The sequence below is a fragment of the Pectinophora gossypiella genome, chromosome 15, assembly GCF_024362695.1.
Source record: "Pectinophora gossypiella chromosome 15, ilPecGoss1.1, whole genome shotgun sequence".
In the NCBI taxonomy this organism is placed as follows: domain Eukaryota; kingdom Metazoa; phylum Arthropoda; class Insecta; order Lepidoptera; family Gelechiidae; genus Pectinophora; species Pectinophora gossypiella.
The window spans coordinates 13,380,390-13,395,854 of record NC_065418.1 but is presented as its reverse complement, the minus strand read 5'-3'; the positions used below and the strand labels follow the sequence as shown (position 1 = coordinate 13,395,854).

At 36.5% G+C, this 15,465-nt stretch overlaps 1 protein-coding gene and 1 non-coding gene across 2 annotated transcripts in view; both read left to right on the top strand.

Annotated features, from left to right (window-relative positions):
- Positions 1–15,465, top strand: part of LOC126373271 (acyl-CoA:lysophosphatidylglycerol acyltransferase 1) — a 351,324-nt gene that overhangs the window by 14,935 nt on the left and 320,924 nt on the right. The window lies entirely within an intron of this gene.
- LOC126373502 (U6 spliceosomal RNA) lies at positions 5,720–5,829 on the top strand. Its single transcript, XR_007567322.1, has one exon. It is a non-coding gene; the product is annotated as a U6 spliceosomal RNA (small nuclear RNA).

The window sequence follows — 15,465 nt, the reverse complement described above, 5'->3', positions numbered from 1 at the left end:
CATACATTTTTTGTGACGCACTTTTTTGAACTTTATCAATATGTATTAGTCATTCAGTATTCATTTTTGAATCACATTCAGAGAAATATTCTCGAGTCACACCTGCATTAACCTTAGGTTAATGCTTGATGATCGATTTTCCACTTTATAAAGGTTTTCTTCACTTGTCTGTACCAACAATATTTTGTGTTCTATACCTAGCCTTATCTATCTTATTTGATCCCACCTATTCTATATAACATCCTAATTACCTAACGGTGTAACCTTTGACACCCATACGGTTCCTAAAGATACTGTAAAGTCAATATGTACAAATGTACGTTACGTTTCGACGCAATGTTAAAATGTAACTTGTTTATCTTTACATGTGTTAATTCTTGAAAGCATTGCCGTGTTTGGTACTGTACCGTTTACACCTTCTATTTGACGAGTCTTTTCACAATACATACATGCTGTTGATTGTCAAGTCTATCTCTAAGCCCTGTGTAAACTATACATAACAACATTACATAAACAGCCTTTATACGTCCCACTGCTGGGCACAGGCGCTCAATCAACCGGAGGGGGTACGGAGCAAACTCCACCACGCTGCTCCAATGCGGGTTAGTGGAGGTGTTTTTACGGCTAATAGCCGGGACTAACGGCTTAACGTTTCATCTTACGTTTTCTGATAATCAGGTGATTCAAGCCTGAAAAGCCCTTACCAAACAAAGGACAGTCTCACAAAGTGATTTCGCCAATGTCCCCATCGGGAATCGAACTCGGACCTCCAGATCGTGAGCCTAACGCTCTAACCACTAGACCACGGAGGCTGTTGTGTAAACTATACACAAAATAATACTATTTCTGTCCGTAAATATTATATCTCTATCTGCAAAAGGGTCTAGCGACACAACCATAATCGTATATTGTTTATTTTAAGTAGAACACATTTAAAATTTTTAGTTCCTGCATTAGGCAATTTATTTAAACCATTATATTCAAATCAAATCAAATAGACATACGTAATACATAGACACAGAATGAAGATAATATTATTATATTGCATCTTCTCAGAAAACGTCTTCGTTACATACTTAAGTAAAACCGAAAACTCAAAAGCCCATTTGTCTGTCTTGGCCTTTACTCGTCTTTCTTTACTGTTTAGTCTGTACTACATCCGTCTTTGTTATAATTAGTGTCAGTGTGTTTATTAGAAATGCCAGAAATGGGCAGATCTGGTACATGTCTCCGTACACGCATGCGCCGTTCACTCGTTAGGCCCGTGGTGATAACTGGTCTATAAATAACTTACCCTCGCCTCTCTTACTTTGTTTCGAAAAACGTTCATTTTGAAAGGATGCACTCCAAAGCGAAACCGGACCAGTTACATCGTATCTTTCGAAATTGTTTTTTATTCGTTTATAATTACTTTATGTAAACTGTGTTTTATTGCTGCTACTGTAATTTTTGCTCTGAGCATTGTTTGTTCACTCGTGACATAATATTCTTTATTATAAATTCACATACATTTATATTTCAGAATGTTATATTTAGTGTAGAATTTAAAAGCATGTTTTACACAGCATGGTTCGATACTAATTACACTTAGCTCTTTTGAGTAAGTTGCTCAAAGTATAGAAAAAAACTCCAAACATGTGGCGGCTTGAAATCTCGGAGGGTGGTTTGTCGTGAGAGCCAAAACTGGTTTCAACCCGACCCGACCCTGATCCTTGAACGTTCAACTTTTTTACCCAGACATGCGAGTACCCGTGGAACCGACAAATTCGTTAATCCAAACGCTATGTAAACCACTCAAAGTCAACTTTGAATTCGACCAACTGTTCGGTCGCAGATAATTTACATGCCAGAAGGTGTTGATTGATGATGACCCTTTGGGAATAGCGTAAATTAAACTTTTTAAACAAGAGCCCCTGTTTGTTTTCCTAGTGTGGATTTGGACGATTTAATTAATGTGCCAACTGATGGGTTTATTGCTTCAGCTACCCGATGTTAAACATGCGTTAATGGGGTGCTTAGTAAGGACTTCGAAGTTGCTATGTCAATGTTGGGTCGAGATAAAAGCCATTAGGCAGCAGGATTACTTTGCGAGTCTATTTGCTTATCAGAAGCACTTCAATGTATGCTTTTAGTACTATATCAATGAAAGTAGTTTAAGTCTGCTGATGTTATCTCCAAAGGTGGACATAACAAACAACACCAGAATTAGCTGTCAAAAGACTCATTCACTCGTGCACATGATGGCAGACACGCCAAAATTAAAACGCAAGCATCCAATTGACGAGGTAACAAAACTTTTTGTAATTACAATAAACCGTACTAAGGATTGTATGTAGTCGTGATTAAAAAAGCCGACTAAAATTAGAAGCTCTTAGTCCAAGCGTTGGACGTGTAATGATAGACCCTCTTCACATTTAACCACAGGAAATCGCAGTTGCGTGTCCAAAATGAGTTTTGGTAGTCTATGGGCCTCGATGCTTGCCACGGGCCGCTTAATCTAATGGGTCAATTTACTTTCAGAATGTTGATTAAAGTAATGTGACATTCTTCAAGCCACGCGTTCTCGTTAGCTGTCTTTGTGATATTATCGGCATATCTTTTTTATTACATTTCTTTACTAAGGTAAAGAATCGCCTTCGTGGCGCCTCTTACGTCACTGAGGCGTCCATTTTATGTCTAATAGGCTCTACTTCTATTTTATTATTACAAGAATCTGTGTCTAAATGTTGTAATATATACTTTCTCTGTGTCATTTTCTTTATTAGCAATTAATGCGAATGGTTATTTACGTAGAGAATTACTCGCCTTATTTGTTAATTAACTTTCATTAAGTATATCTAAAAGTCTTGTAACATGCTTTGTTTAACCCTGACCTTTAACTTTGATATAGTTATAATCTGTTTTGTCTGCGGTTACGTCAATCATTTTTCAGTCAACTAAAAGTAATTAAATGTACCTAGTAAATACTAGGTACTTTTACATCAAAGGATCTTTTGATACTTTCAGAATATTTCAAAGGCTCCTTGAACTTCAAATACGAGTTTGCGAATTCTTGCAATTATACCTGATGGAACACAAAGAGTTTCATACATATTTTGATTTCATAATTCTCACGAATATCTAAGTGAAATTTTTTGTACATAATATCAAAAGTGACTGTAAGTTGGCTCTGTCCATTAATTACAACACGTGTTCATTGTGAGCATGTAGGTTTGTAAAAGTTTGTTTTTGTTCAATGTTTATATTTTCTTTTTAGAAAAAGTAGCCTTTTTCGGGGCCACGACATAGCCACCAATTCTTAAACAATAGAAAAACATGATATATGTTTTTCCCCTAGATTATTATTCGTTTGCTAGTGATGTGGAGTCGCGGATATTACAACGGAATCTTCTACATCCTGGCTCGCAGGATGCCTGTCCGGTTGTCTGCAAGTTTGCGTTACATTTGAATTATTACCTGCGAATAGTGCTGGAAGGTTGGAATACGTATAAAATGATTGGCTCATTTGAATCGTTAATCGTGATGCTTGAAATGAACAATATTTCTAGGAAAATCTGACTGGTGATGAAGTAGGTGCTTAGTGAAATGATGTAGGTTTTTAATTAAACTATGCTGAACTTACCAACGATTCCGGTGGGTTAATGAATATGGTCATTAGCATTGTCGAAATGTTGTTTCAAAGGGAAATAAATCTCCCATCAGAAATAATGATCCGGTTTATGAACGTGGACGTCTGATTTGTGGACATGATCGACATTTTAAAATTAAACAGCAAATTGCGAGTGAAAATCATCGACTTTACTTATTCACTGATGCAACTGATTGAATCTGCTAACTTGAGTGATGGCACGTCATTAATTGCAAGTCTTGCTTAAGTCTACGAGTAAACAGGATGTATGAGCAAGATATAGACGTTATTATAAGATTTTGTAATGTTCTCATTTACCTTGATATTCAATATAACGGGATTAAGTACTTAGTTTCTTTTATACCCTATAATTTATCTAATCAAATTCCTTCTATGCTGGATTGGGCGCCTGTACTGCATCTTCAATGTACCAACTCATGGATTCTGTCTTTGCCAACATGATGAACTTTATATTATGGACTTTGGACTATTCACGTGGCTCAACACGGTTCATAAAATCATGATATTAGGACTCCGTATCATAAGTAGCTGCAAGATGTCTTCTGATAACTTGTGGCCACTCCTTCACATCCCAATTGGGGTAGTTACAGGTACATCAACATGAGCCAAGTACCTACTTCTACTCACTAGCTCACGAGCTTCCTGTTAGACCAACGTGATAGGTGGTGAGCCTTATCGCCGAGTTAATTTATCGCGTTAATTAAAATTTATTAACGTCCATATATGAATATGCCAGTAATCCCTGATGGGGTGGGCAGAGCGACAAGTAATCACAAGACAACTTGCAGCCACTGTTGATACGAAGTCCTAAGATGGATATGATGAACCGTATGGTGACAATTGATCAGCCCATGACCCATATTATAGCCCATCATCCAGTACAAGTCTGAATTATATTCAGTTGAAAATATTTTTCGCGTTCACCTTAAATTGGTGTCCGAAAATTCGTTTGTTTCTCTGCCCACCCCATTGTGAATTACAGGCGTAACTTTGTGTATGTATGTAATTACAACTGGATTAAGTAGTTAATTTATTTACAGCCTGGAATTTCTCAAAATATAAATTAAATTACAATTATGTACATGTTTGTTTTCATTAAGATAATCGTTGTTAACGATCTTAATGATTTGTTTATTTTATAGTGAATAATTAACGGGGTCAATGAATGTTAATGTCTTGTATAATAAGCAAATGAAAACAAATTGGATATCAGATTTAGTAATGGTACATTCTTTATTGTATTAGTTATTATTGTTTGGTTTCCCACTTCAATGAGGAACTCCTTTGCCCAGATGTGGGCCAGCATTGGCTTAGCCGTGTCGTCACAATGTATGTATTTATAAAAGGCAATAAATATTACAAGTGAGTCTTCATTATTTCTATATTAATTTATAAGCCACGAGTTTCTCGGTAGATATTGCCATTTTCTCTATCCAACCACATGCATTTTTTTTTAATTCTCTTCATTTATTGAACATAGTTAAGCCCTTCTTGGTTTTGTCCTTCGTCTCTTCTTTCTTACTCATTTCAGACTCTAATCCTTTAATGAAAGTACCCACCTAACCCAACCTGCTCAGTTTATTACCTTTTCTTTTTGCACTATGTCTCACTATATTATTATAATCATTAATTACACATGTGTTTACTTTTCTATCAAATATTGTGTTGTCATTTGTTGTCTGTTTACAATTATGTACGTGTGTCTTGTTTGAATAAATATTTTCTCTCTTTCTGTACAATATATGTCCAGCATCATATTAAACCGCTCCCACTGAACAGTTTGTTTCTGTTATCAATAACACATTTCCGACCCAGACTGCATGATAAGATAGTGTCATTTGCCAAACCGCATTGTATTTGGTCCATGTCTTATCTGACAGTTGGTGGTAGTCGACTGAATCTGTTGGTATGTTGGCATCACTGTGATTACGTCATCTCTTATGTATTCACGTTCTACATGCAGACGTCTTGCAGACACTGACCCTTATACATGTTATTACATGCATTGTTTGCTTTAAAATTACATTCGAAAGCTTCTTTTCTTGTGTCTATGTCACAATTTGCTGGCTCTCCTGCAGTGGAAAGGACCACAGGATTTTAATCATTATTTTATACAGAGAAGATTAGCATGACCCTTGCGCAAGGATGACACGTTTAATCGTTAAGCGTTCCACATTTGGGTCAGTTGCTTTCATCATTGACTAATCTAAATAATTAATACGAAGTGGTGTTTTGTGGTTAATGATCGCATTAAGGTAGTCGGAAAACTTTCGCGATGGTGTTATTATATCGGAATATTCTATAAACAAAGTGTACCTATCTATTTTCGCTTCGTGTCAAGAAGCCGCTTCATAACTCGAAAGTTTATGCAGACTTTTGGGGTTCGGAGTAGGAGTCTGCTCCGAGGGTGGGGGCTTAGGTTTCATCCATCTCAGCTTGGCGGCAGGGTTATTTTATATTCAGCTGTTAAAGGGTGACATGGCTCATGTAACGACTACTTACATCAGGAACATTCTAACAGAACGTAGTAACCGGGATCACGATTTATATCTTTCGGACGAATAGCCTGTAATGTCCTAGCCTAACTAGGGACCTCCGCATTTTGAGCCTAATGCTTAACCAACGCCTGCGATTATGATGAACCGTGACAGGTTTACGTCAGCTTGCGACCTACTTAGTCAAATTCTTTGACATGCCCGAGTTGATAGCTACTGAACACATTCTCACAAGCAGACGTAATAATGTTCACATTATAAATCCACAGGAAGACAGCGTTGAGTGACCCGTGGTAGCCCAGTTGGTACAACGCTTACCTCTCACTTTGAGGTCACAGGTTCGAATCCAGCAAAGGCCTAAACCAATGATTGTCGAATTTGTTGTTTGGGTCATAAATTATTATCACGGAACTCACATTCCCGAGAAATGCATTTTTGGAAGTATGTGACCTAACTTGTATTCGTGGGCTGGTTTTTCCTTCGAGGGTTGGAAGGTCAGACAAGCAGTCGCTTCTGTGAAAAACCGGACCTGGTAAATCTTCAGGTTAGGTAAACGAACCCTGTGAAAAACGGGATAATGCTAGGGAGATGAGGAAGACAGCGTGAAGTATTAAGTATCGACAATATTTTGTTTCTTTTCAATATTTTTCTACAGAAAGCAACTGGGTTTGTTCCCTTTCTTAGTGCTGTTTCTCCGTCGATTTACCATCTCCACAATACACGTATGTCACGACTACTTCATCACCGTCGATTCAAGTTTCGTCCTAGAAATGGAAACCTATTTCTAGTCGGCAAAAAGTTTTAACAAATGGAAACAGTAAGTGTGCCACCGTCGTATCGTGCTGGCCATCACGATTTATTTGCGAGAGTATCTGTACCTACCTACTGTAAAATGTCTTTATCTTTCATTAAATACGAAATCCGTGTTAGCCCTGTTCGGAGAGCGCGTGACTTACATTGGAGTGTCACGGGTTAGAATTCCATCTATTATTATTTTTATTTTACTTAAACACATCAAGTCAGGATTCTATTTAAAAAACCGAAACTTTTTAAATAAATCGTGAAAGATCCTTAATATAGTTATTGCTTGAAGTCAAAGGCTCAATATCCTTTAAAATCCAAACACCATTGTTTGATGTGTCTGCAAATCTGTGCTTTACGACGTTAATATTAAGACTTGAATTATAAAGTGAAAAACGGAACAGACGCATTGAAAGATCCTTAACATAGTTATTGCTTGAAGTCTAAAGCTCAATATCCTTTAAACGAGTCTGCAAATCTGTGCTTTACGAGGTTTTAGGTTGATTATAAATCGAAAAACGGAACGTATTGAGCATAATTCACAATCGGTGCTACTAAACGAACAGATTAATTAGTAACCGTTCAACGTTTATGGTGAAATAGTATCCATTAAGAAAATTGCAATTGTCATTGGCAATCGAAACCACAGAGTAGGTAATTTCTGAATGGGTATTGATTTTATCGCTCCATTTTGGTAGACGATGACATTACGATACTAATACGTACAGCCATGAACAATATCATGTACCTACTTTAGAACCCTGTCGCACTATTTGACATTAAATGAGACGGTTTAATTTGTCAAAAAAGTTAATGTGACATGGTTTCAAAGTGTATACATATTAGTACTCGTGACCGTACGTAGCCAAAGCCTATTTTAGCTATCCATGCGGTTTATTTAAAAAGTAATTTAAAACTGATCGAATGTAATGACCATAAAAACAGAAGCTCAAATGTAAGCGGCAGCACTGTCGTTGTTCCTAAATTTTGACAGTTCTCCATATCGTCCAGCTAAAATTCTTGATAAATTGAGTGTACTCTGAAGGTCGAGTTACGAAAAAGAAAAGCGATCAGTTGAAAAAAGGTAGCTGTCATTGTTAATAAGTTTCTCTAAGTTTTCTTCTTTACGATCTTTAGGGACTAAATATAACACTATGATTTTGCAGTAAAACGCAAGTTGTGTAAAAATATAACTAAAAACAATACGTTTGTTTATTCAAATAGTATGGGGTTTTAAGAAAACTCAACAGCAGCGACAAATATGAGGTATAGGCAGTTTTTATCCTCATTGTCAGGTGGGTGGTCTTGCCAAATGATTAAGTCATAGGTATATTTTAGTATTGTTGTAAATACCATGATAAGGCAATACAGATACCCAGAGTAAAGCAAAACATAACAGAGATAAAGTAAACTATACAGGATGCTAGTGAGTCGTAACGAATACTGAGGGGAATGATTCAGACCATGATTCTGAGTTGATATCAAGTGGAATTTCTGCCTCATGATTTTTTAAATATTTTTTTATATTATTTTCATTTCTATACTTTGACGATAGAAAATTCCACTTGATATTAACTCAGAATAATGAGCTGAATTATCCCTCTCAGTATTCGTTACGTTGTCACTTGCACCCGGTACAAGTACGTACCTACAGGTAGTTATGAGATACAAGTACTTATGGGTGTTAGTGATATCGTAACAAACACTGAGGGGGATGATTCAGACTATGATTCAGAGTTGATATCAAGTGGAATTTCCTTTAGGAAAAATCATGAAACTTTTGGTGTTTTTTTTATTACTTTTTGCTCCATACTTTTACGATGGACAATTCCACTTGATATCAACTCAGAATCGTGGTCTGATTCATGCCTCAAAGTTTTCGTTACGATGTCACTAACATCCTGTATTTAGTAAGTAGGTATACCTACTTATACATCAGTTAACAATTCCATTGTCCCGTATTCAGGTCATGGTAATCAAAGGTATTTTATTGTAAATTATTAGACTATTGCAGTAGTAATAGGACGTTATGGCAAGTTTTATTATAACCTTTTAAAATAAGTAACAGTAAGATGTACAAGAGTTAACACTATGCTGCTTCTATGCTGTTCTGGGAGCAAATAAAAAACATAGAACACGTTTAGCTGCTTGTCTTCCCGGGCATGTCGTAAAAACCGACAGAGGGATTGCGTCCTCTAACATGATGGACTAATGTTATGGGCGATAGGCTGATCCCTTATCACCATAAGGTTCATCATATCCATCTTAGGACTTCGTATCAACAGTGGCTGCAAGTTGTCTTTGATTACTTGTGGCTCTGCCCACCCCATTTGGGATTACGGGCGTGAGTTTATGTATGTGTGTATGTGTATGTACAAGAGTTATATTTCGGTCTGGTGAAAGAAAATCTACGAAGCGTCCCATATTGAGGGACTTTCCAGTCTTCGTTTCCAAAAAAATATGCAGATGGCGCTGTAAAAAAATGTTTCGTTTAACCTTCTAATTTCATAGATAACAGACATATGCATCTTTATCTTTGTTTTTGGGTACAAATAATGACCCTTTTTATTAAACCCAGGCACAATACATCATCTTCCACCCGTTATTCTGAATAAAATAAAGAGAAGCAATATAGGTAGGAACATAATTCTATACATAATCGGATCCAAGTATCAAGCGACAATTATTTTTATATGCCATTACATACAGGGTGTTAGTGACATCGTAACGAATACTCAGGGGGATGATTCAGACCATGATTCTAAGTTGATATCAAGTGGAATTTTCCTGTTGAAAATTTACTTGTTACACTAGTAATTCCATACAAATTCTATAGAGAATTTTCGTTTTAACGTTTCGTAAGAAGTAATAACACTCAACATCTTCAAGTATAAGAGATAGCTTTTACCTTCAAATTTCCTTTCATAAATATTTTTATTAACATACATAATGAAAGGTTTGTATAGGTAATAAAAAACAGTTATCGTAGGTAGGGTTACCACACAGGATGTTTGGCTACAAGCGGCGCTTCAGCAAATAACTCCAATAGATCCCGTAGTGCGCGACTGCGCGGGCGCAATGAAACAGGTTTACCTACCCTCTCCCGCTTGATATGGATCGTCACGTTGGGTCAGCGAGGGTTGCCAGTAAATTATATTTAGCAATTATTTCCTAAAGTAATATTGAGATATCAAGATAAGGAATAGAACTTAAGACTTTACGATATCTATCCTAAAGTAGCTTCTCATGGCAAATCAATCCGAAAGGTGTAAATACAGAAAGCTTTCCTTTGTATATTGTAGAGATATTAATCTCCTAAGAACCAGATGCCTTTTAAAATCCAAATCCCATTGATTAACTATTGTGTCTGGAAATCCGGTTCTTATGAGGATAATTATTTACAAAATTTTAATACTTAACTATTCCTTGCATGATTTTAAGATATTTATTTATAATCTTAGCTCTCGTATACAGTAAAATTGAGAAATTCGAGATGTCTATCAAATAATTCACTTTTCTCGCGTTAAAATTCTTAACATCATCATTTACAACGATGTCATCACCACTATCCTAAGCTAGTTTTATTTTTTAATAATTTTATGTTAATCCCTCTATCTCAATTGGCAACACCTTTCAAGAATTTAGTTTGCGTTCGCCCTTTAGTTTCAACGCTGCATTCCATTGACGGAGACTCATCTCGCCTCGTCTCGACACGGGAGACAGAGGATGTGGCATGAATGAGTAAATATTTGTGAAAAAAAAACATCATTAACTTTTTGTCAGGTAGGAAGTATGGTGGAATGTCGTCAAGTGTGTTATGCGGTGATACGAGAGCCTGGTAGTTTCACACACATGGTCTGGGATTTTTGGGACAGTTTTTAGATAGATAGATAAAATACTTTATTGAGCACAATGGACACAAAATACAGAGGTAAGGATAAGTTTTTGTCTCAGTTATGACCAGTTTTTAACTGAAAAAGAGATGCCGATTCTGGCAAACATTTTCTGGTATATCGTAGCCATATGTTTTTCTTTAAAGAAAAAAATTGAGTGTCTTTGTCTAAAGCAGCGGTATAGTGAAAACATCATAAGCGTCTTTATGAAAAATAAAATTTAGACGTGACTTTTGTTAACAAACCTCGCAACTGTCGCTAGTGTCCATCCAGGTAACAAAAAAAAACTATATTTTATTGTAGTCTGGCAGCTCTAAAATAGCGCCGTCCTTCACTTACAACGAGTGCAAGACAGAGATGAAGCTAGTTTTAAAATTGTCAAAATAAATTAAAATTAGGTGTCTGCAACTTAGCTGACCAAAAAATCCAAAAATATAACTAGGTAATGTTGTTCTTTTAAGTCTCCCAGTAAAAAGAGTTACATTGTGTGCAATGATCTAGAAATAAATAGGTAGTTTTAATATAGACGATATAGTGACTAGGATTGAGAAGGGAATGTTAGGTTGGTTTGGACACGTAGAGCGGATGAAGGATAATAGAATTGCAAAAGCGGTATATAAAGCGAAAGTTGATGGTAGGGCTGGCAGAGGAAGACCGAGAAGGACTTACGATGACCAAATTGGAGATGTCCTTAGAAAAGGTTCAATACGATCTACTCTGAACCGGCGTGCGTGTATGAAGCGATTGATGAATGTGGAGGAAACAAGAGAAGTGTGTCAGGATCGAAGCAAATGGAATTCTATAGTCTCTGCTTACCCCGGTGGGAAATAGGCGTGAGTTCATGTATGTATGTATGTTTTAATATAGAGATTTTATAATTAACTTACAAAAGTAATTTAACAAATTAGATCATTTTGTTTGCTTCTAGAACGGACACTGACAAAGCGCGCGTATTAATTACCAACTTTTTAACTTCAAAGTATCTGCCTAACATTTTGAGTTATTACCTAACCATTTGTTGTCTACCTCTGGCTCGCTCGAAATTCTTTCATTACAGGGGTCAAACTCATCTGGTAGCGCAGTAGGTGTCGAGATAAGGGCCGTTGCAGACTGGGGTTATCGCCGAATAGATACCGACCCGTCCGGTACGGACCACAAGCCCGAACGATGACCCCTTATCTCCATAGTGATTTATTTTATTAGAATTTTGCAGAGTTATATATTGCGTAATTTATGCCGCACTTAGCTTGTCGCTCGAGGGATTTTATTATTTCTCAGAGCGAGAAAACGTCTGTCTGTACGCTAGGTAGGTCTCATATAAATGTCCAATAGATTAGGCGCATCAAACCTTGTAAAACGTCAAACCAATTAGGTAGGTATGGAAAATACGACAGCGCATATAAGATTCAATCTGGTAATAACTCACACAAGAAACCATGAGAAACTACCAGGCTTACAAGACGTATCACCACATATTACACATTTGAATTGATTTGACGTGTATTTCCAACCTTATTATGTAATTTTGGACATAAAACCATAAAGTCTTAGGCATTATGTTTCGTTATGTGAACATTACACATGATTTAAGCTCAATTTCGGCCGTTTTATATCACTCAACGTGATGGTCGTTTGAAATAAAAAAAAAATACATAAATATTTTTCCCGACATGTTGTTTATAATGTATGATGTAATCATACGACACCAGTGACTGATGACTCACAGTTTACCGACCCATCTGATGATTAAAGTGACGATAAAATCTTTACACGTACAAACAAATCTTGCTGCCCTCAATTTTTTGACCTTTTCAAGTTGATTGAAACTTGGACCTCTAAAATTGCTTTTATCAAGTCCTTACCTTGGTTTTATTATGAGCCTAGAGTTGAAAACGGAAGACTTCGATCTGTGTAAATAAAGATTATTCCTGGATAAATTAGTACAGATATCATAATGAGTTGTGAAAACATTAGCATTTTTAACCGTTGGAAAAATGTTACTGTTTATTTAGATTTTTTTCCTAATCTGGTGCTCTGAACGTCATGTCTCGTGAAATAAAATTTTCCACACTATATTCCTAGTACATTTTTCCTGTACAATGTTTTATGAAAAGTAGAAGTGTGCAATGTCAATTTGCATAAAGAGAAGTCAATTTGAGCTCTCAAATGTTCTATTTACATTGTCATGCACCTCCAAAGCTTTGGATATTGTCAAAGCAGAATAAAAGCATACTTGCTTTGAGAAAAATATTATATTTACCGGTGCCAATTCTTGTAGACATAATTGTATTTGAGTATGTCATTTCTGAAACTAACTCTACATCTTTCTTTTACTTAGAGATAGTGAAGGACGACTTGATAGCTCACCTAAAATAAAATTAAGTTTTGTCAGCTAGAATCGGTGCTAACTTTGAATAATTATGACACCTGATATTCTTTGAGAATACTTAGTCTTTAATTGAATTTCTAAGAAATACGATGAACCATAATGGTACCAAGCTGCTGGTTGTAAATATTCCATTATGTTCGAAAAGACAATATCACTAAATAGATTTTTAGGTTCAATTATTATAATTAGTAATGACATTTTTGCAAGTTACTTCAGACTTATCATTACTAATTTAAGAACCACGCTCTTGTCAGTGTAGCGTGCTCCATGCTACTTCTTTCTGCCTGACGCGAGTGGGATGGCGCCCAGAGTAGTCTATTTCAAAGCCGGACTAGAGCTCCTGTCCTCCGCTTTTGAATAGTACTGACAGTTACTGCTGCCCTTCGTCAGGTTCTAGGTCCCTGTGACACGCCCCTTCCGTCCTACGTTGCCATCCCATCTCCGCATCTGCAACCGTTGAGGTCTTCACCCGTATCCCTGGGCAAGGGTTCTACGTTATACCCCGCAGGTTTGGGTTCCTATCCGAATTCAGCCACCGTCTCACTCCGGGCTATTGAAGTAAGAAGCGCCCACCCCCGCGGCAAAGAGGCGCTGAATAGGAATTTACTACTTCTGACTATACACCATTGTAATATCTATGACATCTTCATCATAAAATATAATGCTACCTCCTACTGCGTTTCGTCGTCTAGCATTTAAACTTAATGATTCCATCATTATGATCATATTTAACGATTCCGCCATTACAATCGAAAACGTAATTTCAATAACGATTTGTTTAGCATTTTTATTGTCAGAATTTTTATGATTCATCGGCACCCGTCCACGGAACAAACGAATTGCTTGAATAAATTAATATCCAGGGATAAATTAATCACGCATTTGAATTGAACCTGCTCTGATCACTGAAATGCTTACGCTTAATGTCCGACAAAGGCGTATTTATTATTGCGAAATGACATTGGCGAAATAAAAGCGACGATAATAAAGGATTTGCTTATGTTAAAGGCCTATTCAATTTGTGAGATAAATTCAGGAATTTAATGAAACTGGTATTGTCAATGGAACAAAGCATTCCAATGGTAGCTTAGCTGTAACCTGTGAAGAAAGTATTAATATACGTCATGGTAAGTGAGTGTTCGAGAATAAAATGAATGGAGTGCTTGAAGAAGGTCAAGATGACCCACTTAATATTTTACCCACATGTCTATAGGTATATATCTTTGAAGGGAATTATGAGGTTAAGTCAGGTAAGGGAACTAAGCAAGAAAAATAGTAATAAATGAATAATACCCTAACATAATAAGCATTAAGAAGATCTCAGAACAAATTGACTCTGAAATTGGTGTTATTCCAAACATAGCACTTGAAATGTAAATCATAATAATAATTCTGCTTTCCCATTACCATATTGCGAGTCAATAACATCACTTTTGCAGGAAAACGTAAAATATGCAAATGGGCTTGTACATTACTACGCTCCAGTTCGCATTATTACGGGGCGTTCAAACTGTCTGAGCCGATGAAATTGAAATTCTTTCCAAAGGCGTCAGGTTTAGTCTATTACATGTCGCCAAAGAGGGCATATAATTCACAAAAGTGTACCTCAAATAAGTGTACCTACTTTCCATACGGTGATGGGCTGGCTGACAGACAAATGTCAACGAGGCCACGACGAGTGTAGCGCGGATGTTTGTGTTAGCGAGTAAAGTAGCAGTATTATTATACGTGGATGAGTGTCCAAAAATTGGCAATCCATCTCCCGGAATTAGTATGAAGTTTCGCCTGTCAACGCTAACTTGCTTGGCGCGTTCATTCACAAAAATGAAGGTGTAAATTTTGACCAATCGCGTGTTTTGTCCATCACGTGCGCTGACAAGTAAATTGCTTGCACTCAAGGTTTTTACTGCGTGACAACCACAACGATACTTGACGTCTGTCATATAAACAAAGCAAAGTATTATTTACATTTGCAAGGACTATGACTAGGTGTTATAGTCAAAATAATCTGAGTAACAGTGATGTACTTTTTAGTAATTGTCGTTTTAAAAGTCGTTTATGTAATTTCTGTTTTGTTCTTCAATGAGTTACCTACTTACTAGAAATTGATAATCACGAATGGTTTTTAAACATCGTAATAATTACTCTCGTCATAAAACCATCGTTTACTGTGATTGTAAACACAGCCTAGGAGGTTCTAACATGCGGATTTTATTCTACCCATTGACCCAGTTTCGT